Raw genomic sequence first — 27,291 nt, 5'->3', positions numbered from 1 at the left:
GAGAGGAGAGGAGAGGAGAGGAGAGGAGAGGAGAGGAGAGGCCCCAGGAGGCACAGCAGCATGAGGAGAGGCTGTGAACTCTGCTGGGTCCTCCTGTCCTGAGGCCAAGACTTAAGCTTCCATGAGGTCCCCACCTCCCTGTCCACATGGACCCCAGCTCCCCCCAGTCTAGGTCAACAAGCAGCTCCAACCACCAATCTTGTTCTCCTAAAACCTGAATCACAGAATGACACAGGCAGCCCAAAGCTGGCGTGGACTCACTTTGATGGTGACCCAGGGACCCTAGGAGCTGCCCAGCTCTTCCCCTCCAATCCCCCAAGTCCTGGGCTCACTGGTGTCCTTCTAGTGACTGTCCCCAAAACCTCAGTCTTGAGGCTGGGGCCAGCTCAGATGTAGAGTGCTGCCTGGACTCACAAAGCCCTGGGCTTGGGGCCAGCACAGCACAGGCCGAAGCTCCCGAGGAGCCCAGGCTTTCCTGCCGGTGCCCTCCACCCTGCCACGCTAGGCACAGGCTGGGGCCTCCCCTCCCTCCCTTGTCGTCCAGCGCTCGGGGTCTCACTGCGGGTAGGGCCGGGTCCCCCAGAGGATAGACAGCCACTGCCCAGGGATGCATCGAGCTTCCCCTGATGGCAGTGAGACAGACAGCAGGAACAGGACACAGCACAGCCAGGTCAAGGGACACACGGCAGCTGTCCTTTATCCTTGGAGTAGAAGTCTGCTTTTGTTCTCTCTTATAGAAAAGAGGAGCTGAGCAAAGGGGACCCTGTCCCTGCCTTGGGGGACACAGAGGACTGGTCAGGGGCTCGAGGAACAACCACAGTAATCCTGTCACCCTTTGCTTATGACTGTTCGAGAGTGGACATCATCCAGGTCCAGCCAGGGGAACCCAAGGGGGAGCTGCCAGGCCTCTGGGAAAGACTGGAGAGTCTCAGGGACGCAGGGATAGAGGCCTGGTGTCCTGGAGCCACTGAGTGCGTCAGAATGGAACGGCCTTTTCCGGCCTCCTTGCGAGGTGTGCAAATCAAGGCCTCCACACCCAGCACCTGTGCTCCTGAGTCTATGGTGGTGCGTGGGCCATCTGGGGTGTCATGACCGCTGAGAACTGAGGTGGACGTGAGCTTCCCATTTGTGATGGACTCTCCAAGCTGATGTCTCTGTGGGTGCAGGGGGACCGGCCACTCTCAGTGGATGTTCTCTTCCCTGCCTTCCCCAGCACCCCAGCTCTCATCACCATTAGCATATTGACCTGGCTGGGACATGCCCAGGGCTCTGCTTCCTGCCAATCAGATGCGCCTTCTGCACCTGTGGGAGGAGCCAGGGGAGGGGTGCTGTCCTCCTTCCACAGGGCAGGGAGGCTTCGGGGCCCTGAGCCTGGGTGAGAGTGGGTGAGGAGGCCGAGGCAGAGCTGAGGGCAGGGACAGAGGCTGAGCTGGGCTGGGGCTGCTCGGGTTTTCTGCAGCCTGTTTATCACACCATGGTCCTGAAATTCTCATGAGCAGGAATCAGTGCGCCCCATCCTGGGGGCACTTTGGGTCCCTGAGGTGCACTGAAGACACCGATGCCTGGGCGCTGCACCCCGGGCTCTGACTTGAGAGATCTGGGACCCAGCGTGGGCATCGGAACTTTAAACCTTGCTGGAGTCCCTGACAGGCGCCAGGCTGCCACTTAACAGGAGGAAAACCTGAGCAGGCACCCACGGTGTCCAGAGGGTTTCCCCGGGCAGCAGGCAAGGGGCCCTCACGGTCACCTCTGCAGTATGAACGGACCCTCCTCCCTGGTAAGTGTCCCCACCCTGAGGTCTCTGGGCTTCCCCGGCCTCACGCTCCACCCGGCCCTACGGCTGCCTTCCCGGGCAGTCATGCTTCCCGTCCTCCCTCTCCACCTCCTCCTGCCCTCCTTCCCTTTCACCAAAGGCAAACTCCAGCCCAGGACCCAGAGGTGCTGACCTCCCCTGGCCTCCTTTCTCACCTCCTCTCCTCTCCCTCCTCTGGCACCCATCCCAGTTCAGTCCCCGAGCGCCCAGGCCTGTGGAATGGGTACACAGCAGACAACTCCGAAGACTGGGGCCACTGGGGCTTATGCCTCTCTCTCCAGCTGAGGCTGCTCCTCTCCCCCAAGTCACCAGCATCTGCAGGTCACCCCACTCAGAAGCCACTTCTCCACGATGGAGCCTCCAGGAACACTTTGAGGAGATGCCAACGCCAGTCCCCACCATGGCCACCCACTCACATGGCTCCTGGGATGGTGACCCGGCCCCTCCTACATTTCTACCAGAGCTCCTCCAGCCTCCTCAGAGACCACAAGAGTGGTCAGCTCCGCTGTGTTTCTCACACCCTGGCATCAGGATCCCCTGGGGGCTTGGGAGAGCTCACAGCTGGGCCCCAGGGTACCGTCATCATCTGAAGCAGAATCAGAGCCAAGAATCAGCATTTTTAACCCGGCCGAGGCAGCGTTGCTGCTGCTGCTGGGCTGGTCCCATGAGGACCAGCTCTGCACCGCAGCCCGCCCTCCTGAGGACAGGACCCCAAGTCCTGTGTTTCCTCACTACCTCCCCCTGCTGGCTGAAGAGCCTTGCAGTGTCCGGGGGCCAGGAGGGCCACTGTTTTGTGGCCTCTCTTTTTACTTGCCCCTTGTTCACCATCTCCAGCCTCACTGAGGATCACCTAGATCTGCCCCCAGGGCCTTTGCATGGCTGTCCTTGACACACTCTTCCTCCGGGGTGGCCCTTCCTGAACCCCTGCCTGGCCTTGCCCTTCACCCTTATTGTCCTTTATAGTGACCATCACCGCCACGGCCTCCTGCAATCGCTGATCTGATGCCTACAGCTTGTCCTCCAGGGGAAAGTGAGAGCAGGGACATCAGTTCCCTCCTGTCCTGGCTCCCAGAGCCTGCTGTGGCCAGTCCTCAGAGAGCACCACCTTGGCCAGCGAAGGACACAGGGGCAGGGGCAGCTCCCTCTGACCAGGCCCAGGCTCCGGAGGTGCCTCATCCACTTGTTTTCTCTTCTCTGGCTCTCAGCAAGTGATAGCTCTCCCGTGGTTTGTTTGATTGTCAACATTTAAAAATGAGAAAACTTTAAAAAACCAATACAATGCATTAAGCAACTGCCCCAAAGCCTGAGGGGAACAGATGCCTTTGGGGGTCTTTGTTGTCATCAGTTATCGATTGAGCCCTGACTGTGTCCTGGCGCCACCAGGACGCAGGGTCCCTGCCCTGGGGGTGTCAGGAGGAAGAAGGCAGAGTCCAGGGGCTCAGAAGGCTGAGAAGACGGCCAGGCTTCCCACCTCAGACCTCGCTTCCTCTGTGATCTCTTTACTTCAATTTTGCTCACTTATTGTCTGAGTTTAAAAGGTCACAGGGAGTTTAGAAATATTCCTTACAAACAGAAAATAACCTGCGGCTCCAGGATTCTCTGCACACATACAAAGCCTCGGTGGTTTCTTACACAGGGTTCAGCCCAGCCGTGCTCTTCGGTTTCTCCTTGATGTCTGCTCCCGAGGACAGACACACTGCCTCCCGCCCCAGGCTGCTGACGCCAGTGTTCCTGGCTACAAAATATTCTACTCCCTCGATATACAACCATCGGCTTCAACCGTCCTCCACTGATGGACAAACACCCTGTCTTCTCTTTTTGCTATAATGCTAAGCAAGTCTGTTCTGGGGCAGGACTGTGAAGCTCTGGGCTTCCAAGAGGTCCAGTTCCACTGGTTCTCCAGCTCCACCAATTGGCCAGGGTGGTGATGGGGATCCCTGGTGGTTGTCGGTGGAGAGCAGACCTGCTGGCCATGTTTCTGTCTGCCATTTCTTTGTACCAGACAGACAGAAGATTGCTGGGTAATATTTTAGGACTAACATGTCACGCAGCTCCTTGGTTTAAGCACCCAGCTGGCATGGTCCTAAGCTCATTCTTACGTGATACTAAGGCTCCGTGTTTCTGCTAATGCTTCATCCTGAGCTGCCCCGTACAGCGTATCCCCAATGGATGACTTTTCTTTCACAAGCGCCTGTACTATTTGGAAGGAGCTGCTCTGCCCTGAATGGGCATTTAAGAGGCCAAGTACACTGTGGTCACCATAGTGTCTCCTTCTGGAAGGATGAGTCCACATAGCTTTAAAGCCTGTAGACACTCATCATGGGTTGATAAGACATTCCTACTGAACAGGACCCTGATTCACTGTTTTCACATATAATTGTGCTGATTTCTTGTGGGTTAGTTTGTTTCTAAGTTGGTCTTGGAGTCCCTCTCTGGATGGTGGCTGCAAATGCTATCCCTGCTCTGATGGACTCCGGAGTTGGGGCCACAGAGGGTCACAGTGTGCCTTTCGTGGACACACCTTGTGGCTTATCTGAGCAGACAATGCAAAGCCTGAGTGTCCAATCCTGACCCAGCATTCCTCTCACCTGAAGTTTGTTCACATTGCCAAGGTCCTCATGGCTCTTATCTGACCAAGGCAGCTCTCTGTATCCTTCCTCCATCCTGTAGTCAGCTTGTGCAGGCCCAGCCCCCACAGGCACCATGTTCAGCTCAGGATAGGGTGCACTTCTGCCTGGAAAGGCCTGAACCTCAGAGGTACTGAACCCGGGGTCTCCCATCCTCCCTAAGGGCTGACGCTCAGCCTGCATGTGCTGGGTATTTAAGGTGGCTCCGATCTAGGGGCTGTGGCCCCAGCTATGAGCAGCCTCTTCCTGTTCTTGTTCTGCCTCTGGGGCCAGACCACGGGCCTGCCCTGAATGACATCGTCCCGTAGACCCTCACCAGGAGCTGTGGCAGCCCCTTACAGGCTGTCCTGGAAGCCCCTCCTGCCTCTAGCTCAGCCTCACCCAAACATTGTTCACACGAAGCCCTTCAGATCCAGACCCCAGGATCCCACATGTGAAAAGAATCCACAGTTAATCAATGGATCATAAGCTGGTCATAAACATAACTCTCCAGCAGAAGACCTAGTGTGACCAGTTTAAACTGTCGGAGGTAGGTGAGGGGTTTCAGGGGATGATGATCCACAGGACTCTCCTAGTCCTGGGTCAGAACCCAGAAAGCAGATGAGACTCATGCTAGGACAAGAAGGTGCCCGCCACTGTGTTCCTTGTGGGCAGGTGGACAAAGCATGACCATGGCATGCACAGGCTCCTCCGATGTGACCTCCGTGACACAGTAGCGTTAACACTGATGATGACAACACAGATAATCCCTCGTTCTTTCTGGGTGCTGGGTTCACTTCTATGCATCCAGATGCAGGAAGAGTCAGGGAGAAGAGCTGGATCAACAGGCCCAGCGTGGATGCAGCCAGGCCAGTGGTCCTGGGGGCACTGGTTTCCAGAATGAACAGGAGATGCATGGGAGGCCTAGTGGAGGAGCTGACACACTGTTTTCGGGGGGCTAAACAGGCCAATTTGCTCTGGTCAGGCTGATGAGCTTGGAGGCCTTCCCAGGTCCTACTCACTGATTCCACTGGTCAGCCCTGCACTGGCTCTGTGATGTCCAAATCCTGTCACTACAGTGAGTACACTGACCTTCCTGGTCAGTGTTCCCCTAGGCAGAGTCTACAGCTCTTTGTGAAAGCAGGTGGATACATGGGGCTTGCTCTGTGACCCAAGCACATCACAGGCAAGGAGAGCCCTGTTCTAGACATGACAGGCAGGTGCCACCTGTGGGACACATTCCTAAGTGAATTTCAGGCTCTCACTATGACGTGGGTCTCAAGGCAGTAGCAAATATTGGCAATTAATTGTCCCAAGAGCATCTATGATTGTTGTTTTCAAAGCCAATGTCTCTGAGAAACACTAAAAGACAAACGCCAGCCTGGGCCCAACTGGCAGCAAATGGTCCAGTGAGTGACAACTTCACAGGCCCCAGAGTGTTCAGTCTAATGTTCTGGGAGCCTGTTCAGTGGCTGCAAACCAGCCCTGAGGCAGCAAGTCTTTAGTCACTCAGAGGAGGCAAAGATGGCCCTCAGCAGTGACACTGAGCATGCAGGGTTGACCTGGAGCAGCCCTGAGCCTGCTGCTGCGCCTGGTCCTGGTTTCTTAGCTCACGTAACCAGGCTGGGAAATCGCAGGTGTCAGATGGTTACAGTCCAGAGTGGCTGCTTGAGGATGCGGTTAGCCAGATAAAGCTCATCTGACGCCTGCTCAGTCAGCTGTGAGGCCCCCAGAACTGCAGGCACAGGCTGGGCCAACCCTTGAGAGCCCACGGGGGTTGCTCCCCAGGGCACACTTGGTAATGTCTGCAGACAGTTTTGGTCGTGGTAACGCTGGGGTGTGGGCCACTGGCATGGGGCCTGAGGTCAAGGATGCAGCTTAAACCTCCTACCACGCACAGGACAGTTCCCCAAACAGATTTATGGTGCCCAAACTGTCACCAGAGCTGAGGGAGAGAAGCTCTGCTCCGGAGCCACAGTGGCCATTCCGGTCCATTTTCTGGACAGAGCCCAGATGTGCACAGCTGGACGTCGCCCTCTCCATCTGGGTGTCCCTGGCTTCACGCAGAACCAGAGCCGTGCGTAGCCAGGGCTGCAGCTGCCCTCCTGCTCCCCGCTCCTGTCGTTTCTTCCCACCTTCCGATTTCTGTCACAGGAGAAACAACGGAAAAATAAAACACTGGAGAGTCACTGAAAATTTTGTTTTCCTCAATAAAAAAAGATGCAATTTGAAAGTGACTCATGTAAAGCAAAAATTAATGAAGACAGAAGACATGAGATCCATCAAGAAATCGATCAAGCAGACATTTTTGGCAGAGAGAAGCCTCCAGCTGAGAGCTGGTGGGTCACAGGCGGGCGCAGTGAGACGGACCAGGGCTGTGGGCAGAGGCTGCGGGGACCGCGGGGAGCCAGGGCCTTGCCGGACAAGCCCAGCTTCTCACACTAAACCACCTCAGCGCATGCAAGCAGTATCTTACAGCACTAAATGATAGCATTCAGCAGAAAACATCAGAAAGCGTCACTCATAGTGAAGAGGAATATTGTTTGTGAAATTGGAAATTAATATATATTTATTGTGGGTGTGTGTGCTTATGCTGGGCTCCAGTGTAAAATATATTTCTTACAGTTGAAGCTCCTTGAAAAGCATTCGAGTGGATTTAATGATGAAAGGTTTGGAAATAACTAAGTATCTGTCGGTAAATTTTGCCAATAAAAGGAACAAGGAAATTACTCACTCTAGGAGAATGCAAAGATGTAAAGGAAAGAAAATGCAACCATATCACAATACTTGGCTCTGGGGAGAGCAGTGTCTCCCTGGCTACATGACATAAACACTGCTAATGATGCAATTAAAAACAGTGGTGTCCTCTTGCAAGTGATGGGAGGCGGAGGAGCATGGGAGATAACCTGTCTTAGTTACTTTTCTTGCTGCTGAGACAAAATACCCAACACAAGGTTAAAGGCGGAAAGGTTTATTTAGTTCACAGTTTGTAGAGGTTTCAGTCCATAATTGGCTGGCTCTCAGGCAGGGTGACATGGCAGAGGGGCAACAGTTCCTGGCAGTGGAAGATACCAAGAGCAATGAGAGGAGAGGAGGGCAACCCTCTTTCCTTCCCTTACACTGTATGCAGGACAGCCACCCAGGGCACATGTGGCACTCATGCCCATAATCCCAGCATGGGACCGTGAATCAATCACAAACTCTAGACTCAGGCACCTCTAAAAAGCCCACCCCCCATAACCACGTAGGCTTTGGGGGACATCCAGACACAAACCATAATATAACCCTCACCCAGCTTGGTGAACATTAGATAAGAACCTACGGTAAAAACTCTGACTTGTTTCTTCTAAGATTTCAAAGAAATTTGCAAAAACAACTAAAGGATGAACTGTGGCTATCTCTAGGAAGAGGTGGCCCGAAACAGATTCTGTGGCACTTGATTTGGTGGCTGATATATTGCCTTAACTTAGAAAGAGAAATCAAGTCCAAAAACCTCTGGCTAGTGAGGGCCCAGTAGAGTTTGCAAGAAAGAGCCTTGGGGCAAGGTGGTCTTGGCTCACTTACAACTGTGTATCTTGAGCCTCCCCAGCTTTTGCAACCAGTTTATACATCTCAGAAACAGGGTGGGCCACATTATTTTTACCTGTCCTACTGTGCATGAGTCTCACAGTGCAATAAATTGGGGTTCTAGGCCACAGCCACCTCATCTCAACGTCAAATATTATCCCCAAATTAGTATAAGAAAGAAAATACAATATATTATACTTTAATATGTGTACAACCATGTACACATATAACTACGCACAGAGAAGGTATCAGGATGCACATACAGGTTTGAAACCATGTTGAAGAAAAGCTACAGGCATTTCTGAACCCCACAGCGAATGGGGTATTACAGCTGTGTGTTACAGAACTGCTTATTCCAACACCCACCCTCCCAGATTAGTGCCAGAAAGGACAGTTTTCCAATAGTGACTTCCACAAAACGTGGGAGGCCAGGTAGGATCCCCGGGAGGAAAGGGGAGGCCTTTCAGGAGCTACTGAGAGGACAAAGGCAGCTTGTCGCCTCATAGGTATCAAGTCCTTCAACAGCAGAAGTGCTGACCTCTGCTGATTAGACGGGGGCACACCAAAAGGAGCCTCCTGTCTTGTCCCAAGCTCTCATATACCCTCCAGTGTGCCGGTACAGGGACACTGTGTTCCCAAACCCTGTCCTCCCTCCATGCCTCCTGTTGAATGGGAGGTGACTCGTACCCTTGAGCCACATGAACCAGGAAAACCTGAGGTAGCAGAGTACAGGACCAAAGGCTAAGTCACGCCACCCAGGGCCACCCCACCACCTCGGACCATCTGTGCTGAGACTGTCACATGGGAGCAAAGCATCCTTTGTCCCACTATCTCATAGATATTGTGGGTCTCTGCACAATCTGGTGAATTTATACTCTAATAACTATGAGTACATTTATTACTTTAGGACACATTGGGAAGAAAAAGCCCAGCTGTGCAGAAAACCTGGACAACTCTCCTCCCTGTTGTCCCCAGCCTCACACAGAAGGCAGCAGAGGCTCTTGCAGACACCAGCTGACCCCAGGACACACTCTGCTCCCATAGCAACCACGCCATTGGGCTCCATATCCAGATGCTTATCCCAGTGCCCGCTCTGCCTGGCGGTGAGTTGACCTCCCAGGGTCACACCCTGGATTTGCTCACTGTGACCTGTGTCACACACGAACCCTGTAATTAAGTTCCTGGGCTTCCCGCTTCTGCCCCAGGCATCTGCACAAAGCTTTGATTGTCCCTCAGAGTCTGACCCTCACCTGCCCTGGTCTTTGGTTTCTGCACACGCCCACAGCCTGCCTCGGATTGGAGGTCACTCCCTCTGGAACGGGCTGGGGTGCTCTGTGCATCCTGATCCCCTATGATCCCAGCATGTCACAAAACACCCCAGCCCAGCAGGATCAGACAGACCAGAAGTGGACCAGATGGAGCATGGTGACGTCAGCATCTCTGACAGTGGGAAAGATTAGAGAGCCCCTCTGTACCCAGGCCAGTCCTCTCTCCCCAAGTCTAAGCGACCCAGGCTTCACTATGGGCTGAACACTTCCTGGAGAGCAATGGGAACGATCCCAAAGGCACTGACTGGCTCTCGCTGACACCTAACGTCCTCTTCCTCCTGCCCAGTGTGTTCTAGTCCTAGCCCTCAGGCCGGTTCTGAAGTTGGGAATGGTGACTCTACCAGCCCCATGACTTGTCAGAAGCCCCTGAGATGATACAGAAGCCCACTGGCATGGGACAGCCATAGCGGGACCTGATGAGGCCACTGCGGTCACCCTGGAGAGGAGTTTGTTCCTAGAAGTCATGCTGAGCTGAGCAGAGGGGGGGAATGGGCAACAGGGGCAGTTATGGAAACCCCACAGGGCAGAGCCTGTCGCTGCTGTTGCCCAGACCTTCGTGTGCCCTCTCTCTGCCACCACAGGTCACTCAGCCTAGGGCCAGGGCTGACCGGCTAAGGACTGTGTGAAGCCGGCTGGGGTGATTGATCCCAGAGCATCCCTGAGGCTAAAGGCTGTGGATGAGCCTGAGGGCGGAGCCCACAGGGTAGAGGGAGGCCTCCCCAGGAGGTGGGGAAACGCAGGATTGGGTAAAATGCTGGAAATCAGCCTGATTCAGCTCTGGCCTGCTCTGAGTGTTCTCACAGCTCTGCTGTGACAGCCGTCACCCTACTTCTGGTCCCTACAGAGCTGCCATCTCAGCTGTCTCTGTGCATGAAGAGGAAAGCGTCTGAAGCCCACCGTGCAGTCAGAGATGCTGCTGTCAATGGAACCATCCCTGAGCCCTCTTCCAGGGCTCCCAGCCTCGAGCTGTCCGCAGTCTCTGAGAGCCAGGACTCACACGTGTCTCACACCCTTCCTGACTGTTCCTGGCTTCCGAGATTCTGTTCCTCACGTGAGTGAGCACTGCCCCTGCAGGTTTGTGATGGGGGATCCAGAGGGGACCTTGCTTCTCTCAGGGTCCCCTTGTCCCAAGAAGCAAGTACTCGGCAGGAGCCTGACAGTCATGGCAGGCCTCGAACAGCCTGGGCAGGGTCAGCCAAGCAGGGAATCACTGTCCTGGTGGCACTGAATTTACCTCAAGGCACCAGTGTGTGGTTAGGGTTAGGGCTTCCAGCGGGTGGCCTTCTAGGAACCCCAGCCCTGGCTCCTGAGGCCACAGCCCCACCACCGCCACCACCAGCACTGCCATCCCCTCGCTGACTGATGGACAGATGGTTTCCATGGCTCCTGTGGCTTGGGGGAACCTGGGGAAACACACAAAGAGCTGCAGAGCTTGTGGTGACATAAGGTGTCCTGAGACCCCCAGTGTTATGGCACAGTGTGACATTAATGCATTAACTAGCAGCATTAACAAATTCCCTGGTAGAGACTGTGATGTTTGGGAAAAGGGATCATTAGATATTTGCAAACACTCTGTGTGCTGAGGAAGGGCCTCGGGCTCTGACAAATGATAAATGAGAAAATTAGAGGCTTCAGGCAAATGTAAATACCATCCTTTGTACGTCTGTCCCTTGGCAGGAATAAAAAAATGTTTCCTCAAAGCCATGAGGCATTTCTTCTGTTCCTTTCACCACCATGAAAAATGACTGGGACTGTTTTACACACGTCTACATGTCTGGGTAGGGCGTCCCCATTCCTAGCAAGGCCTTGGCAATCTGTGCAGTAGACTGCAGCTTCAAGTCCCCATTGCTCAGCCTTTCTTTCAGTATCACCCTGGAAAGACTGGCCAGACTCCACCCAGTGTTATGGTTTATGCCTAGATGAACCCCACAGCCTCAGTGCTCATGGGTGGAGCACTGTGGAGCTGATTGAATCATGGGGTCATGATGCTTCTCAGTGGATTAGTCACTGACGAGTTTATAGCTAAACATGATGCTGGAGATGCAGCCTGGTGAGAGGAAGTGGGTCACTGGGGTTTTACCTGGCGGGATCTAACTGCCTCTCCTTTGTCTTTGGTCTTTCTGCTGCTGTACCAGGAGCTCTTTTTCTTCTGCTCCTCTGCCCTGCCCTAGTCCGACTATGGACTGAAACCTCTACAAACTATGTGTCAAAATAAATCTTTCCTTATGCATTCCTTAATTATTTGTGTATTGGGTATTGTGTTGCAGGATAAGCAGGTAACTAACATGCCAAGCTGCACAGTTGTAGCTAAGACAGAGCTGGGCAAACAGTTCTCCCAGGATTTATACAGGAAAAGATTTAATAAAGGACTTATAATTCATAGGATTATTTCATAATAGTCACCCAAAAAGTCAAATGCAAAAGAGTACGGGAGATCTGTCCATACACTAGAGACCCAAAGAATCCAGCTGAGGGCTGGAATCCCTCTGCAATGAACGTCCTGTACAAGTCCAGCTGGAGGCTGAGAGCCCACAACATCTCATGCAAGTCTGTATCAAGGATCTGTACCAGGAAGGCCCAAAGGGTGGTGGTGGAAGCTAGAAAGTCTGCACCAGCAGGGTGAAGGATCTATGCCAGCAGCTGAGGGATCTGCACTGAATCCAGAAAGCAATGCTCCAGGTAAGGACCAGAGCTCCCCCGCAAAGAACTGCAAGGATCCAAGCTCCTCCAACAACGAGAACACCCAAGCTCGTATCAGGAAAGCCAACACAACAAGCTTCTCTGGGAGAATCAGCAGCACCATCTTCCCCTCCATTTCTCCTTGTATGCTGCTGGCCACAATCCTCAGCTGGGCCTTCCACACCCAGCGCCATGCTGACTCAGTTCAGCTGGGTGTGACAAGCTGGCCACTAGTTAATCCACCACAGGCAGCAAGGTTTCTTTGTCACCCAACAGATACCACGGTCTCTTCAGCCACATTGCCAATGCTCGGTTCCCACCTGGGCCCCTAATCAAGTGCTCCCACCACCCTGCCCGGTTCCCCACTCTAGCACCAGGAGCATCTTGGAAGTCGGGGTGAAGGTTAAATAAGCCAAGAGATGAGAGCACGTGAAATAGTGTCCGGCCGCTCCCACCCTGCAGAGAGAACTCGGCCTGCCCCACCAGCACCTCCTCCCCGCAGCTCCCACCTGGGACTCCAGAGAGAGACTCTGCAGCTATCCTGGAACCTCAGTGTCCCTGACTCGGCATGGCTCTCGGGGTCATTCTCAAGGTGAACTTAGCCTGGTCAAATGCCAACAAAATCTGGGCACCGAGATGGTGTTACCTCCACTGTTGAGTATCTCAGAGGAGTCAAACACAGGTCAAATGTGCCTTTCAGAGGAGAACTGGGCAGCGTCTGGAAGATTCCACGGCCCATCCAGGGCCAGCACTGCCAGGCTGTGCCCTGCAGGATCCTCCACTCGTGTCTGTGAGGGAACCCGGACTCCAAGGGCTGCTTCTGTTTGGAACCCATCAAAACACCAACAAGTGGGAGGAAGCCATTGGCTGCAGGATTCAATCACTGTCACATGCATCCTGGTTTTGGTGTCCTGGTAAGAGCTCCCATGATGCCCCGCCTCCTTCCAGAGTGACCCTGATCATCCCACTGCTCAGCTCAGTGTTCCCAGCCCAGAGTTCCTGGAGGAAATTTCTCCTATAACTGATTTTTCTTAATCTTATAACCAAATTTTAATTAGTGAGAAAATAATGAAAACCAGTTTATGGGAAATTTTTAGACTATCACTCACATAGAATTATAGCCAATGCGTCAGTTAACAACTGAGCTTTGGAATCGGCAAGATTGGTGTTCAAATCCTGGCTCCACAGTGTCATTTACCAAAGAGGTCACTCACCTGAGAGGTCCCTCCCTTCTTTGGACTCAGTTTGAGGACCGCAATGAAGACTCAGGAATGACACACAGCATCACTTGAGGAGGGTCTGCAGACCAGCAGGGGCCTCAGCACTGAGACCTTTGCTAAAAAGGAGGGTTCAGGACTCATGTGAGTGCTACTGGGTGGGACTCAGAGTCCAGTAAGGCGTTTCAGAAGGTCACAGCATGTACCGGTGCTGGGCAACCAGGCTCCCCACAGCCTGTGATTACATCGTTCTCACTAATAACAAGTTTTACCTGGTTTGCAGGGGGTTATGCTAACATCGGCCCAGCTGTCCCCTGAGTAGCCACACTCGCCTTGTCCTCCACCTTGACTGGGCCCAGCACATTGATACTGGGAAAGAGCATGTTAGGGAGTCACCCTCCCCAGAGCTCCCAGGGGATGGAGGAGTTAGGGAGCTGGAAAGAGAAAGAATAGAGGCCAATGTGAGCACACCTGTAACCCCAGCCCTCAGGGAGGCTGATGGAGGAGGAGCAACAAGTCTGAGCCAGCCTGGACAACTTAGCAAGAATCTGTCTCAAAAACAAAAAACACCTGGTGAAGTTTAGTGCAGAGGCCCTCGGTTTAATTCCCAGTGACTCAAAAAGGAAGAAAGGGAAAGAAAGAGAGAGAAGAAACTGAATGAGGGGGCTTCTGTGGAGAAGAAAAGAAAGCAAAGGCCTGGAGAGGGTGCGTGTTAGAGGCAACATTCCTCACTCTTCCAGCTTGGAGAGACGTTTACTCTGGCTTAGAGTTTTAGTGGGTTCAGTGCATGGTTGGCTGCCATGCAGAGACGGCCTGGTGAGAGGGCCTGGCAGAGGAAATCTGCTCACATCATGGAAGCCAGAAAGCAGAGAGAGAAAAACAGAGCCAGGACAAGAATCCACCCTTCCGGGTCACATCCCCAGTGACCCACCTCCACCCAGTCCCCCTTCCCAACATTCAGCATGAGCTCTTCAATGGCTCAGTCCACAGACCCACTCTCCAGAAGGCCGTCTCTGATTACATGGACGATTTGGGGAACATTTTCAATCTAAACCATCCGACGGAGGGATAAGGAAAGCAGGAAGGGGATCGTCATTGAGGACAGGGGAAAGGCAAGGAGGCAGAGGGACAGGTGAGTCCTCGCCGGTCAAAGGGCTGCTGAGGATTAGAATCGGGAGAGGAGCCAGGCCTGGCTCCTTTCATGGACCAAAACCACCAGGAACGAAGGGGAAAGAGACCTGCCTGCTGGCTCCTCAGAGGAGACACAACTGTGAAGTGGATGAAACCCAGAGGTGACAAAGGGCTGAAGCCACTCCACAGGAAATCAGCTGGGAAAGAAAAGAACGCAGGGAAGAGGGGCCACTTTGAACAGGGTCAAGGGTGGCCTCTGTGAAGATGGACTATGAGACTGGACTGAGCACTGAGAAAGTTCCAGCCTGGAAAAGGCTGTCAGAGAGCACCAGGGAGGGGCAGAGCCCGGTGCAAAGGTCTGGAGGCAGAAGTGGCCTGGATAAGCTCAGGGGAGAGAAAGGCAGAGGAGGGCTGGGTGTGGAATCCAGGGAGGCGGACAGGGCCTCCAGGGCCAGGGTGAGATTCTAGGGGTTCACATAAAAGCAGCAGAAAGTCACAGAGGGATGATTGTGGCTGATGTGCAGGTCAGAATAGTCGCTCACTGACTGATGGGTGGGAACAGGCATTGCACGCGGAGTGGGAGCCATGAATCCAGGCTAATCCCAGATCTGCAACACATGAGATCTTGAGCAAATTTATCTTTCCAGAGCCTCCGTGTCCCCAGCTGTTTTGGCTTATATCTAAATGTCCCCCTGAAGTCTCATTCACTCAAAGCTGGGTCTTGTGGAAGATGATTGAAGCTAATGCTGGAGCTAAATGTGATGTTAGTTGGCGGGGCCTGGCCAGCAGAGGCAGGCCTCTGGGTATGGCCCACAAGTAGCTGGCTCCCACAAGTGGTTAGGTGCCTCCTTTGCTCTGTGCTTCCTGGCTGCCCTGACATGAGCTGCTTTCCTCCAAAGCTGGGCCTGCTGCTGTGCTGTTCCGCCCTGGAGCCAGCTAACTACAGAATGCAACTTCTAACAACTGTGAGCCCGAATAATAGCTCTTCCTTTAAGTTGTTGGTGTTGGGTAATGAGTCCCTGCAAGGAGAGTGTCCAAGGCATCATCTGTGAAAGAGTGAATCACAAACCAGCTTAAGGTTGTTCTGAGGATTAAGTCACAGGAATCCACAGCAGAGCCGAGGACACAGGGTCAGTGTCTTTCTGTGACTAGATAACCGACCTTGACCTTCGCAGACTGACACCCATGACACAGGAGGTAACTGGGGCCAAATCAGCAGGCCCTGGGCTGGGTGGGACCACACCGCCCCGGCCCCTCATCCCCGCTCTCTGGACGGTGAGGGTCCCCACACGTGCTGCCCCTGGGACTGCGGGGTTACTTTACAGCTCCCCACAGGCTGAGCGACTGATTGAAGTGATCTGACCCAGGATGGAGCTAACGGGACTGGACAAAGCTGGCACGGCTCGCTCAGCCGCAATCTGGGACATCCCGGGGCGCAGCTTTACCGCTAAAGCAGCTGCAGCGAGCTGGCTGCCCGGCGTCCAGCAGCCCAGGCTGCTCTAGTGGAAGCTGCCGCCCTGCCCAAGGCAGCTCCGTGGCCTCCACCTGCCCTTCCAGGTGGGGGGAATGAAAGGGGAGCCAGGAGGAGACGGGAGCGTGGGCCCTGCAGGGCAGCTGCTCCCGGGAATTCCCCAGCAGTGACCCAGAAAGTAAAATACAGCTGGTGAGGGAGTCTCTGCCCACCAAGAGGGTCAGATGCGTCGCTTAAAACAGCTCAGGGTCTGGGTGGCACATTAGCGAGCGGAATTCTGTGTCATTGCGGCCTCAGTCACACACAAGCAGAGCCCCGCTTGAGAAGATGTGCACCATGCACCTTAAAGGTCCCTTAAAGACCTTAAGGACACAGTAGGCCTGTAAATTGGGCTCCAGGTCCCTCACTTTTCTCCTTCCCACAGACCTCCGTCCTCAGGGAAGCAGCTAAATTAGTGGGCGGCAGATTTCCGCTCAAAACACGTCAGTGATCTTCATTCTAACACCAGATGGGTGACGTTATAGACACTCTACATCACCCATCTTGAGGACACCCCAAGACCACGTCGTAAATGTTCCCATCAGTGTTCTCCTTGAGGGCCCACACTCTAACCCCTTTCGGAGTATAGTTTTAAACTCTGCCTACTGAACCTCTTCACACCTAGATGTTTGTGGCACAGAAGGAAACTCAGAGTCCAGGAGGAGAGGGGGCTGAACCCACCGACTACACTTCTGGAAGCATCCCCAAATTTTTAGGCACCTTTCCAGGCCACAGAGGCCCTGCTTGAGCAGGAGAGGACGGGTGTGGGAGGCAAGTCCCTCTTGTCCTATTTGGAACCCAGGCTGGTTAAGCCAGGCCTCCGCCAAGGCTCCTTCACCAAGCCTCTGCCAGCTGATTGCGGCATCTCTAAATGAGGAGCAAGGAACCGGAAGAGGGATGTCACAGAGGCTCATCTGCTGACAACTGCCTAACCCAGGGAGCAGCCTGAGCCGGCCTCCCTCTCCCTTCGGTTCCCCGCTGGATCCGCCTACAGAAGACCAGGCTGGCTGCATGAGCTTCCTTTTCTGTATTTGATTTTCTTACTCTCCAGATAAAAGAGGAAAAGTCAAAACATATGCATAGTGCATAATTAGAACACTTGGGTTGGTTTAAGCTCTATTCATGCAGTCTCCCAGACAGATATTTGTGTAGGAAAGGCACACAATCATAGAATTAGATTCTCTTCCAGAAAAATATAAGACTGCAGCTTGCAGGAACTGAAGGCATCTTACCCAGCTAGTTCCAACTTTGTCTTGGGTACTTGTGTCGCCGCATGTCCCATTCTGCAGCCCTCAGAACCACACATACATCCCTAGAGCCCGGTGATGTCAGAGGTGCCATGAATCACAATGACAGCTCCCCTGGTATCCAAGAGACCTGAGCAGGCTGCAAAGTCACCGGTGGGCCCCCTGTGAGAACCCTCCCTGCATTTCAGCATCCAGCAGAAGGGACTGAATTGCATCGGAATGACCCACATTATAAGGCGGCTAATGACCCAGTTAACCTCCAGCTAGTTCCCTGCCTCTGTGTCCTGGGAACGCTGGTGTTTACTCCGCTGGGGACAAACCGTTATGAATGTGCCAGTGGCCGCCTGGGCCAGTGTTTTCATAGCAGTGGGCTGAGGGGCCAGGGCCCCTGCCGAATATGAATGAGGTCTTTTCTTTTCCCTCTCTGCTCTGCCTTGATTTGCATGACTAAGCTTTCTGCTCTTTTTTCTTTAATGTGTTTGTTTGTTGATTACTGATCTGTTTCCTATGGAGGAACAAACTCTTTGCCCACCAGGCAGTGGCCTAAATCTGGCAACAGCCCCAACTGTGTGTGAAGCAAACTCAAGTCAGACAGCCGCACTTACACTTGCAGGGACAATTCCAGGGGACTCTAGACAGCCCAAGTAAGGCAGGATCAAAATGACACTGGTCTCCAGCAGAGTTTTAAGAGGAGTCTTGGCAAAGGAGGCCTCGACCATGAGAAGGGAAGGGGAGATCCTCTTGGGGGTAAAAATCCCGGCGTGGTTTAAGAAAAGGCTCAAAAGCTTCTTTAAATGAGGCTGCAGGTTCCCTGGGGAAAGGCTGTACCCAAGTGTCACAAGTGTGCCTCCCAACTCCATTAGACCAGTGGCACCTTTTTAAAGTAGTATGTTCTCATTTCCACGTTAGCTGAAATTTGAAATGAAATGAAGCTCGTAGACAATATAACCTTCCTACATGTCTTTTTAAAAAAATTCAATTTAGTGCCCTAACTATAATACGAAGGGAAATGTAAGGAAAGTGATGCCTGTGAAGTAATTTTCAGTAAGAAATTGCTAAGCATGCTGTACCAAAGACCTCATTTAGCGCTACAAGCAGCATGCGGGAGGTTCAAATGTCCCGAGGCACAGTGCTGCTGGCGCTGTCACCACTGGTAAAGTTTTGAAGAAAACCAACACAATTGATTTGCTCCGTGCTTGCCACCCCAGGAAACTGAGGAGCCCACCTAAACAGGACAAAATATACCATCGATTCCATGCCAAATGGATTTTTCACTTGGAGCTCTAATTATTACAAATACGGTTTTCTGATAGGACCGTCCAGAAGGACCTTTGGCATTCATGCAAAATGGAAAGGGATTCTGCACGGGGTGGAGCTCTCCTGAGCTCTGTGGCCCATCAGCTGCCACTCACTGACCAGCGATTGTCGCCAGACCAGTCCAAGCGTCCCTGGCCACTCAGATCTGTGCTCACCACAGACCAACACAAAGGTGCCCACTCATGTTGGTGAAAAGGAAGAGCTCTTTAGTCAAGCTGCTTCCAAGGAGGTGCCACAGTCTCATGTTTTCCAGTCCAGGTGGGCAAAGGCCATTTACAGTAAGGAAGAGAGGGAGGGGAGACAGGGGGACACTAGACAACGCCAGGCTCGCTGCTTCTCTCCTGAGACTTACCCTTGGGGCCAACGTCTGTGTGTTATCCAGACCAGGGATGGCGAAACTTTTAGAGACGAGTACCCAACTGCAGCCCTAAACCCACTTCTTTATTGCAAGGTGCCACCTGCAATTAAACCTGACAGCTCAGCTGCTGGGCGCTGCTGGTACCATAGACAGCTAAGTTAGGTCGAAATGTTATAGGCAGGTGGACAGGGCTGGGCCCTCAAAAGTCAACCCAGAGATTAAAACTCATTACAACTGTGACTGGCATCTATTAGAGGCCAGATCTCAAATAAGGACAGAATGACCAGGCCTTACACAGTCTCCTAAGGGATAAGGGGTAACACCTGGTCCAGTAAAGTCTAGGTAGACATCAGTCACCGCGGTGGGTGACCAAGACCCCTGGACCACTTCTTCCTAAACAGTTCTATTTCTTTCCATGAACACCCGCTATGTGACTTGCTTCCTTACTGGGTCAGTATTACCTTAAGAGGCTGTATTTATCATCTTAGTGATTGATCATAGCTTTAACCACATTGTGTCCACCTGACTGTATTCTATAAAACTTTCCCTGAAAAGTAGGGTCCTCGGTAACCCACTCAGGTCCCCTGCTGGCTCTCTCAGGAGCTGTATTCCCCCCTCTCTGTATTTCCACTGTTTATCTCCATTGTTGGCCCAAATTTATTCTTCAGTTTTGGGGAAAATGAACTCCAGGTATCAGACCTCTGGGAGGTTGGGAGTTACACTGGTTTCCCTTTTCATTTGGAGGCCCCACACCAGCCCCGTGAGATTATCTCACCTAGTGATGCTGTGGTGTAAATACATTCTGCATAATGACAAAATTGCAAAATGACAGTGCAGTCCTCAGAATTTTTTCAGATTCTATAATCAACTATGATCAACTGTCATCTGCACTAGAATAAATATCCCTGAGTACTTATTATTCAAAGAGTATATAATATTTTTGGAGCTGTGGTTTCTATGGGACACACGCCTACACTGAGATGTACTGATGGGAAGGGAGGCATGCATTTCCATTAGAGGGGAGGGCGATGAATTCTGCCCAGGGCAGGACCAGACAAAATTCTTGGTGGGGGACTCGAGGCTTTTTTTGAAGGCTAAGAAGAAAGTGTGGGCTGGGAGGGTGATCCTAGGCATGGGCCCAAGGGCAGGTTTGGAGGCTCCCCAGAAGAGGCAGCCTAGCTGCCAGGAGGATGTGGGAGGGGAGCTTCAAGGGCAAAAGCCCCGAGGTAGGATTGAGGTTAGCATGTTAGCCAATAACCTTCAGAATTAAAGTGGGAAAAAAGAAATAGAGGAAGGAGGAAATGGGACAAGGAAAGTCATAATTTTAAAATTGCACTTTTAAGGAAAACAGCTTCAGGATGCAATCAAAGTTACTCAAGGTTATAAAGCCTTTTTCCCTTCCAGAAAAAAAAAAAAATATATATATATATATATATATAGCGCTGAACACAACAAACCTGTAAATTGCTTTTCATCTATAGATTGAGCCTGAGGTTGCTTCCCGCCACAGCCCTCCATCCTCAAGGAAGCAGCACTAATGAGTAAGCAGCGGGCCAGTAAACTCCAGAGAGTGCGCAAATGGTTTGCAACCCAGCCCCTGCGTGTGACCTGACAGGCAGAAGGACACGCATCCGACATGTCTCTCAGTCAGCCCAAGACCACATAACAACCCCCAGCCCCAGACCATACTGTGCCCCATGAGCACCCACACCCCATTCTCTCTGAGTGTGGATTTCTGTGATTCTGTCTGATCGACCTTTCTATGCCTCCTGCAATTCTTTTCTGTGTTGTAAGCCAGAAAACCTACATCCTGCCCATAAGTAGGATGAACTGACCTGCCCTTTAGGGGACTCCTTGGACTCTGTCAAGTGACAGTGTCTAAACAGACAACATTAGCAATTGTAACCAGGGCAGCACTGACTGTGGTCTCCACCATGTCCTAAGTAAGCTTTTTAGGAAAAGCTTTCCCTTAACCTCAGAGGAGAAGTAGAAATATTGTCCCCATTCTCCAGAGAAAACCAAGCCACACAGAAATCATGCACCTCTTTACAGTCCCCTGGGGAGTCAGCCATGGGCCGGGATGCTTCTCCCCTGTGACCATAGCGGCAGCTGTGGAGGGGAAGGGCTCACCCAGCAGTCACCCCAGTACACAGCTGGGTCTTCGAGAGCCTGGCCACCTATGTGCAGAAAGACAGGGATGCTTGTTCAGCACCCGCCTAAGCCAGGCCCCTCCTGAGACCTCCACTTTGGCCAGTTAACTTCATCGTACATGATCCTCTAAAGTGGCTGGGGGTCTCTGACTGACACCTTGGGACAGAGCGGGGCACAGAGTCACTAGGCCATGGTGGTGGGTTAGTGGCTAGCTGGCCCAGGGTGAAAATCTGGCCATCTGACTCCAGAGCCCTGCTCTTCTATAACACACATATGTGTGTGTTTGTATACAGTATTGTCACAGACCTACATGCCATGTGTTCCCACATATGTGTGCCAATATGTGTGCTGTTTGTGCAGGTATGTGTACACCAACATGCATGTGCATACGCACATGAGCACACGTGTGCAGGCACACACAGAACGGGATTTTAGTCCGAGGAAGGTTTTGTTACTGGTCACACAGTTTGTGAGACACCAAGTAGTCTCAGGTTATTGTGGGCCTCCCTCATTGCAGCCGACTAAGGCAGAAAATCAAGTGCTGAAATTATAAAAACCAGGTTCCCAGTCTCTCCAGTTACTGTTTGATTGAGCCCATCAATCAAAGAGCTGAAATCCAGGTTCTCACAATCAGTGAAAAGCACCTTGTGGGGCTTCCTGCTCACGCTTTGCATGGCCCGAGGCAGCGTGTTCCGTGCAGGGTGTCTGCTCCGGGCAGCTTCCTCCGTGTGCAGGGAGCAATAGAGTGACCCTCGGCAGGGCCATCACGAGGACTGGTGAGATGACACCCGTGAGGTGCCCAGAGCCATGCTGGCTCACAGTAAGTGCCCAATAAACGCCTGCTGCTAGAACAGTGCCGGTGCCCACGCACCTCCCGGCACAGACCCTGCGAGCCCTCCAGCCCCAGCACCAGGGTTGTTACTGTTGCCCTGGAAACTCACTGTCCCACACACGGAATGAAATGTCACCTGTCAGCCAGGAAACCGCCTGGCCTTTGCTTCACTGTGTGGGCTGATACAATCAAGGCACCACAATTGTTTGCTTTGCTTTGCTGGATCCTTTTCTGTGCAGATCCACAAAAAGGCTGATAACTGCACCTGGTCTGTGCTTTGGTAATTTTAAGAATGCACAGGAAATTGAGCGGCTGAGTTGAGGGCCGGGCTGTCAGTCTGGACAGGCCAACAGAAGGCAGAGACTTGGGTTCAAGAAGAGAACCTGGGGAGGGGTCAGCATAATTCCAAGGGCTGCCACAGTCGATGGGAAATTAGTCACCATCACTGCTTTGTTTGTGCCAGAAGGTTCCAGCTAGAGAAGAGGTGGGAGGCCCCAGCAGTAAGAATAAAATGCCCAGCGCTGCCCATCCCATGCCCAGATAGAGACCCAGGTCCCCACCAAGACCACAGGGCTCTGAGCCACCGGCCCTGCCCACCTCTCCACCTGAGTCCACACTGCCCCTCGCCACACCCAGCTCTGGCCTTGCCACGCCCAAACACCCTAAACCTTCCCTGGGGATAGGAGTCAGCCCTTGGCAAGGGCCAATCCTTCTCCATCACTGTAGTTTTGTCTTTCTGAGGATCACATATAAATGGGATCATGAGGGCACGACGCCTTGAGGACCCCTTCCTCGGTACAACTGAGCAGCTTTCCACGGGGCCATGAATAGTTTGTCCATCTGTTCCCTCGCTGGAGGACTGGCGGGGCTGTTCACAGCTTCCTGGTTTGAGGAGGTTCATGTCTTCGGACTATTTTTGAGAATTTTACATCAGTTTTACTCCGGACACTGTAAAACCCTTACGGAACGTGCTGCACCCCAAAGCCCCCTGCTGACAGCTCCTTAGCTGTCAGGACTGCGTTCAACAGGAGAAAACCAAGCTCCCGATGTTCCCCAGCCCTATGGCAAGCCCTCCTGCACCCTTAGGTGACCTTTTCTGTCTCTTCCTTTCAGAAGGGCCAGAGCTTTCTTTTAAAGAATCTGAAATAAGTATAAAATCCAAAGATCCTTTCCTGGTGGCTTGGTGAGATCTGGAAACCACTGTGCCCCTGAGCCCGCGGGGCCTTGGTTCTGCAGGCTGCAGCTCCCTTCCTCGCAGGAGCCATGGAGGACTCGATCCCTCCAAGAGCGCACGCCGGATGCCTGGCATCACACAGGGACTGTCAGCATCTACTCAGTAGGAGTCCGTGGTTGGCACTACAACAGCTCGTGAGCCTAGGAACCAATTCCATGGTGCAAAGTTTCCAAGTCAATGCTGGCTGGGCCTTTTTATGCACATCACACTTAAAGCTTTGGGGTCTGTGCCACCTGCACCCTATTCCTGTCCCGCTCTTGGTAGCTGCCTGTGCAGGGCTGGCTTCTCTGTGGTCCAGGTTTGCTCACTGAGGGAGGGAACACGTCTGGCCGCCCCTGCAAGCCATGCAGCTTAGCCCCGCCCAGTCATCTCTGTATTTGTAAGTGTGAGTCCTCTCATCTGCTCTCTTTATTGTGAGTGTCATTTTATAACGAGCCTGCATCCTTTTCTCTCCTTCCCCCAGGCGGAGCAGCATCTTGGTTTGTCTGTTATCCTACACTGAGGCAGATCTGTTATTTGTGAGCTTCACCTCAGGACAGTAAGGAGTCACCATACAGGAGGACTACTGGGCAGCGCAAAACCTGCTGTCCCCTGGACCCCTGCCCCTCATTGGACTTTTCTCCTTTTTCAGGCTTAGGGGAATACAAGGATCCTCATCCTTAAGAAACGGCGGTGAGGCGATGCTGTATCTCAGATTTACGGTGGGTGAATCCAGTCTGGGCGCAGGGGCTGAGGCTGGGTGACAGGTAGGTGAGGATGATCCTCTCTTTACTTTTGTGGATGCTTGAAATTGCTGGGATATAAAATAGAATTGGTAAAAGACTACAAAAACTATCTACAAATCCCAAGTGAGCCCCACAGACAGTGCATATGATCAACGTGGTACACAGTGGTTAGGAAGGTGGACTCCTGGGCAGTCCACCAGGTCCAGATCCTGGCCCGGCCGTGAACTGCGACTCGGGTAAAGTGCTCACCCTCGCCTCCTCCTGCCAGGATCGGTGAACATGGTGCCTTTGTAATGCGACATCGGTTCCCTGTGGCTGCTGTAAGAGGTGGCAACACACTCAGTGGCTTAAAGCAACACACACTCCTTACCCTACAGTTCTGGAGTCCAGTCAGCTGGCTCTGCGTGGTACTTTTGAAGGCTCATGGGACAATCTGTTTTCCGACCTTTTCCAGCTTCTGGAGCGGGTGGGCTTCTCTGGCTCTTGGTTCTTCCTCCACGTTCAGAGCCAGCAGCACGGAGTCTCCTGCCCCTCTTCTGAGGACCGTGTGGGTCACACTGTGTCCTCACCTAGATAGTCCAGGATAATCTCCCAGTTAGGGATGCTCAATTAAGCACAGTGCTTCTTTAGCCAGTCATAAATTTAAGGGATTAGGACACAGTGGTGCATGCCTATCATCTCAGTACTCAAGAGGCCAAAGCAGGAGGAACACAGCTCAAGGCCAACCTGGGGCACATAGTGAGTTCAAGACCAGCCTAAACTCCCTGGTGAGATCCTGTCTCAAAACAAATAAAAAAGAGGTCATTATGAGGATTAGGTACATCGAACATTTATAATTGTAGCTGGCACACAGATAATTAATTAAATATTATAATTATGTTATAATTATTATAACTACTAGTGTTCATAAATCAATTTTTAAAATACTAAATACCAATTGTTACAATGAAGCATACTTCGTAACTGGAGTACATATGGAATCTCTCTTAGATTACTCTTTTGTTCCCATTTGATTTCATCTGAAATCCTCTTCCCTGCAGACTGGACAGTGGGTAAAATGGCTGGAGCGAGGACTACTATTTTGTACCATGAGGTATCCAGGACACAGAGGCCTTTCATGGCAGAGGAACAAAAGTGAAGAAACGCAACTCCTAGCACAGAGCACAGCCCCATACTCGGCCTTAGACTGCCCACGCCTAGCCTGCACGGGAGACAAACATCAATCTGCACTGTGCATAAGCTTCAGTTATCTGTGCCTGGGCCACTCGCAGCAGAATGTAATTCTGCCAGTCCTTTCATTTTAATCTATTTCTCATTTTTATCAGTACCGGGGATCGAACTCACGACCGCCTGCTTGCAAGGCAGGTGCTTATGCCGCTGAGCTAAACCCCCAGCCCCTTAATCTATTTCTCAAAAGCCATGAGAGATGTCAAATACACGGGAGGCCACAGAGTGAAATAAGGAAATAGCCTGCGTCTAAGACCAGAAGGCCCTGGCTGCCCCTCCTCCTCCACACTGTGGAGTGAGAGGGCCCGGCCGTCTCTCCTGCTTGTCCCCACTGGGCTTCACACTTCTTTTTAATCATCTTCTAAAGCAAAATCGATGTGAAAAGAAGATTAAACTGTGTCTCTGAAGCCACGTGGGCAGGAAGTGACATGGTCAGGTCGGACCTCTGACCCACGCGGCTGCCTCCCATCCCCCCCCCCTGCTCCGCCCACCCGCAGGTCCTCTGCCTGCCCCTCCCTGCATCAATCACCCTGTCTGCAAACCTGTCATGCGGATGCCTTTGCCTCCTTGCTCAGTGGCTTCCGGCCCCACCCTAAGTCAATACCTTTAATCCAGGTCCCCCAGAATCACCCCTGAGATGAGGATTTCAGAACAGCTGGTCTGCTAGAGAGTGAGACACAGGGAAGCATCAGGAGGAGGGGGAGGAGGAGGAAGAGGAGGAGGAGGGGGAAGAGGGGGAGGGGGGAGGAGAGGGAGGAGGGGGAGGAGAGGGAGGAGGAGAAGGAGGAAGAGGAGGAGGAAGAGGAGGGGGAGGAGGGGGAGGAGGGGGAGGGGGATGGGGAGGAGAGAACCGCACCATGAGCCCTGGACTCCTAAGAGCTGGGCCGTCTGCCCCCCAACTCCTGTCCCTTGCTGGCTGTGAAAAGTCCCCGCCCCCCAGAGGCGGAGCCCACGGCAGCCAGAGGGAGGACTGGGCAGTCACCCTGGCCCCATGGCTGGTTCCCTCACCCTGCGTGGCTGTGTCGTCACCTCTCCGTCCCCAGCATGTCTGCTGCCTGCATGGACGACTCCTCGCCTCGTGGCTGATCCCCCACAAGTGGCAGACATCTGAGTTGCCAGGTGTTAAGGATCTGCGGAGACACCAAGTTAAAGTGGTGACATGAATGAGTCTCCAGCACTTTTTTGAGAAATCATAGGTTTACAGAAAAATGCAGCAGGAACTGGAGGACTGCCGATTCCCCAGAGGAGAAAATGGTTTTACTTAGCAAAAGCTTTATAAGTCTCTGGAAGTCCCGAAGATTTCTTTCAAATTCCTGCCTTTGTGTTTCTCATCACAAATCAGAACAGGAAGGCTCTCTCCCGTCCAGCCTGGGCTGGCTGCTGACGGGAATGTCCAGCAGAGACTGTCCAGCAGAAGGGGACCCCGGGGAGGGCCTGGCCTCCACAGAGCCTTTCACAGGGAGCACGAGATGTCCACTGGGTGCTCCCCCTGTCGGACGGTGTGGTGGCCAGCAGACCCCTCCAGGCTGCTGTCCTGTCCAAAGGGTTGGACAGGGCAGTTGATGGACGTGAAAGTTTAACATTTACTTGGTTAAAGAAAAAGAAAAAGAAGTGATGGAGAAGGTGAGGTGCTCTGAGAGAAGAAGAGAAGGAGAGGGTGGTGGCGGTGAGGCCAGCGGCTGCCATCCATTGTCAGACCCAGAGCAGCCTGTTCAAACCCACTTGTTTTGAATCAAAAGACTCGAAGGCCGCATTCAGAGCTGGGAAGCCGTTCTTTGCATGTGTCCTGAATCTCTGTGACGGACAGATCGATCTCCACGGTTGACAGGTCACATCCCACTGCCCAGCCATTGGCCATACCCTAGTCTCCCGTCTCGCTCCCCTTCAAAGTAAACCCCATGGACCCAATAAGCACCCAGCCCTGCCCCCCAACCAGGAGAGGAGGGACAGTAAACACCATTTGAGCGCAGGACAAGCTCTTTCCAGTGGGTGGCATTGGGAGTGTCTTTAATCCAACCCAAATTCCTCATCCGGCACATACTGTGAGCACCTCCTCTGTGATGTGTGGGAAACCTAAGCACCCTCGAAGCTGTAGCCTCATGAAACAAATGCCGTGGACAACACCGTGCAGAGCTCCCACGCCCACCCAGGTGCTGCTGCGAATTCCAGCTGGTTTCATGCCTTGTGCGCCCAGGAACTCTGTAAATTCACACGAATCCTCATAGCCCAGCTCAGCACACCCCCATGTGCTCACACTGCCATCCAAGGTGGGCTCGACGGTGGGTGTGGGGAATTGTTGGTGCCCACCCACATCCCCAGCTCGCCCTCATCCCCCAGTCCTGAGCTTGC

The 27,291-nt window shown here is 52.8% G+C and overlaps 1 long non-coding RNA gene across 1 annotated transcript; it reads right to left on the bottom strand.

Annotated features, from left to right (window-relative positions):
* Nucleotides 1-1,435: 1,435 nt before the first annotated feature.
* LOC111756181 (uncharacterized) lies at nt 1,436-25,654 on the bottom strand. Its single transcript, XR_002790658.2, has 4 exons — nt 25,485-25,654; nt 17,084-24,490; nt 13,208-13,329; nt 1,436-6,564 (listed from the first exon to the last, which is right to left on the bottom strand). It is a non-coding gene; the product is annotated as an uncharacterized LOC111756181 (long non-coding RNA).
* Nucleotides 25,655-27,291: the final 1,637 nt, after the last annotated feature.

This window comes from Cavia porcellus, unplaced genomic scaffold, assembly GCF_034190915.1.
Source record: "Cavia porcellus strain 051 isolate PalLab524CR breed Dunkin Hartley unplaced genomic scaffold, mCavPor4.1 scaffold_5, whole genome shotgun sequence".
NCBI lineage: Eukaryota > Metazoa > Chordata > Mammalia > Rodentia > Caviidae > Cavia > Cavia porcellus.
The sequence above is the reverse complement of the archived record's forward strand: the minus strand, read 5'-3'. Positions and strand labels throughout refer to the sequence as shown.